This window comes from Triticum aestivum, chromosome 2D (assembly GCF_018294505.1).
Source record: "Triticum aestivum cultivar Chinese Spring chromosome 2D, IWGSC CS RefSeq v2.1, whole genome shotgun sequence".
Classification (NCBI taxonomy): Eukaryota; Viridiplantae; Streptophyta; class Magnoliopsida; order Poales; family Poaceae; genus Triticum; species Triticum aestivum.
In genome coordinates this window covers 578909342-578912552 of record NC_057799.1, presented here as the reverse complement: position 1 = coordinate 578912552, position 3211 = coordinate 578909342, and the positions used below count along the sequence as shown (strand labels likewise).

The 3211-nt window shown below is 52.3% G+C and overlaps 1 pseudogene; it reads left to right on the top strand.

Annotated features, from left to right (window-relative positions):
• Positions 1–468: 468 nt before the first annotated feature.
• LOC123050111 (BTB/POZ and MATH domain-containing protein 2-like) lies at positions 469–2863 on the top strand (annotated as a pseudogene).
• The last annotated feature ends 348 nt before the right edge of the window (positions 2864–3211 follow it).

Genomic DNA, 3211 nt, shown 5'->3' with positions numbered 1-3211 from the left:
TTCCTCACACTTAATTTTGTGTTCAAATTGTGCATACAATCTATGGAAATTTAATTAAAAATAGCATGGCATTTTTTACTATGAATCTTCCATGGCAATTTTTTTTGTTTCGATGATGAAAATTGCCATGACTATTTTTCTTTTTTGCTTGTAAAGTTGATGACATTGTTGTTTCGTAGAAGTGCAAAATCTGAGCTGGCACAGCAAAAAAATAGTTGGGCTTTTTTTAGCTACCGGACGTCAGCGCCATATCGACGTCCAAAAAGAAAGAAGAGTCCTAATGTATTACGTACCGCCAAGATATACGGTTGCGATTTTAATCCGATACAGGGTACAGGCCGGATACAGTTGCTACCTTAATCCGTCTATAGTTGTGATCGACTCACCTATGTCATACGGCATGCAGGCTATATATAAGCGGAACCCTTTCAGCTTGACTTGTGAAACACCAACGCGGCCTATCTTTTGGGTACACACACGTCGACGTCGACCATGGGAAGGAAAACTCTCTAAATCAACCGGTTGATCTTTCCCTCCCGTAAATCGCCTCCTCCTCTCGACACGTACCCCTATGGGGCCTGCCCACGCTTCCACTTCCAGCCTTATCTTCTCTACGGGATTTTCTTCTCCACACATTTATTCTCCTTCCTGTTTTCCGTTCGTCACGCCGGCCATGGGGGAGACGCTTGCAGCGGTGACCACAACACCCCACTGCCGCGAAATCAACAGAGACTTTGACGCCGGCCGTCGCTGCACATGCCCCACCTGCAGTAGTTCGATGTAGCATCTCCGGCGTTGCAATGAAGCTTCCAATGGAACCACCACCGAGCTTTTTGCCGCTCATCGGTGCTGCCACACGATGCGACACGGGAGCTCGACCACGGCCGCCGATGCTGCGATGCAGCAACTCGTCCAAGGCCGTCGTGGTGCGATGCGATCTCGTTGGCATGTTTGCGCTGCGATGCACCCGTCGGTGTTGCTGGTGCTACAAGTTGCCGGCGGCGGAGCTGCAATGGAGTGCTTGTCGGTGGCTCCCCATGCTCCGATGCAGCACTCTCGCAGGGCTGTTCCCGGTGCTGCGCATCGCAGCGATCGCCAACGGCTCGATGCAGTGTCCGGTGCTGCCATGGAGCGCTCGCCGGCGACCTAGCTCGAAGCTGCGATGTAGCGCTCGGTGCTGCAATGGAGCGTCACCGGCGGCTCCCCGTGCTCCGATGCAGTGCTCGCCGTCGCTCCAGGTACTGCATCTCAGCGCTCGCCGGCGGCTCCCCGTGCTCCGATGCAGTGCTCGGCGTCGCTCCAGGTACTGCATCTCAGCGCTCGCCGGCGGCTAGATGCAGCGTTCGGTGCTGCTGTGGGGCGTTCGGAGGCGGCAATGAAGCATTAACAAACCACCGAAGCATCGCCGTCACCGGATGCTGCAATGGAGCGCGCTGCAGCAGCTTGACTCAGCTACGTGTGAATCGCGTGGAGTCGGGCGATGGTGCGTGTGCAGCACACCTAATGGCCGGAGGCCACAGAGACATTGGCAGGTTTTGGGATGAACGCGATGTTGTGATAGTTCGTGTAGTCTTGCCATCACGGATCGGGCGGCTCAAAATACACTGTACCTGAGCGAATGAACGGCTGATCAGGCGGCTTAAGTTTGGCTCTTATCAGCCGGCTTACGCCTAGCATCCGCCCCATGGGAAACCTTCCTTGTTCGTCGGTTAAGAAGCGGTACGGAAAGGATGGCAGTCCCCCGGCCGAGACACGGTCGAGATGCTGGACGGAGAGCGCCACCATGACGCACAACTTCGAGGTGACCGATTTCTCGTTGCTAGAGGGCGCGGGTGCCGGCAGTTTCGCCGCGTCGAGCGCCTTCACCGTCGGCGGCTACGAGTGGGAACTCAAATTATACCCGGACGGGTGGAAGGCGGAGGACAAGTCTGCCTGGGTATCAATCTTCCTGTCTTTGCGCAAAGGAGAAGTGGGGGCGTCAGGGGTGAAGACCAGGTTCACCTTTAGTTTGCTGGACCAACATGGGAGAGCATCCAAACTTGTTTCTGTGGACCGGAGCGCAACAAGTACCTTCAAGTCTACTGGTAACTATTGTGGATTTGACAAGTTCGTCGACAAGTCCAAGCTGCGACGCCTGCTAGACCTCAGCAAAGACTCCTTCACAATCAAATGTGTTTTGACTGTCGTCAAAGAGCATCGGACGAAAGATGTGCGCACAGCCATTGTCGTCCCGCTCCCGCAGTCGAGCCTGCACAAACTTCCTGGATATGTTGAAGGGCGGGGAAGGCGCCGACGTGACCTTCACCGTCGGCAGCCAGTCATTCCTCGCGCATAGACGTGTGCTCGCCGCAAGGTCCCCGGTCTTTAAGGCTGAGCTTTTTGGTAAGATGAATGAGACTCTAGCACAGAGCGTCAAGATCGATGGCATGGAACCCTCCATCTTCGAGGCACTTCTTCACTTCATCTACACGGATTCTCTGCCAGATGACCGGCATGCGGATGATAGACACACGGAGATGCAGCACCTGTTGGTTGCCGCGGATCAATACGGAGTCGATAGGTTAATGGCGATTTGCGAAGAGAAATTGTGTCAAAGCATCAATGTGAAAACCGTTGCAACAACCCTTGCTCTAGCGGAGCAACACCACTGCGTGCACCTGAAAAGGGCATGTCTTGAATTTTTGTCTTCAGGGGATGTGCGCCAAGCTGTCAAAGAAACAGATGGATTCAGGTATCTTGTAGCAAGCTGCCCATCGGTTATCCTTGAAATTTTTGATAAGCCTCCCCCGCTGTCCTGAATATGAGTATTGCATGGTTTAGGGTTTACTCATGTCGGATGGATGTTCAAACTCCTTTTGAAATTAATGTGCGCTTTTGACTTAATGACACCGCTAAATTCTACATACGGATGTATATGGGCATATTTCAGAGTGTAAATTCAGTCATTTTGCGCCGTATATAGTCAATTGTCAAAATCTCTAGAAAAAAACAAATATTTAGAAACGGAGGAGGTATACATGAGTGTGTGTGCCACAAATGCATGTTGTATTTTTTGTAATTTAATCCTGAGAGAAACCCAGCCAAGAAACCAAGGAAGGCTAGGCCACAGTGGCCAAGCGGGCTTCAACGGAGAAATGGATTCAGATCTCCGTTCTTTGGCTAATCATCGGGCCTTCGACTTAGCATTTTTCAAATGAAAGTCCCAGGCCGA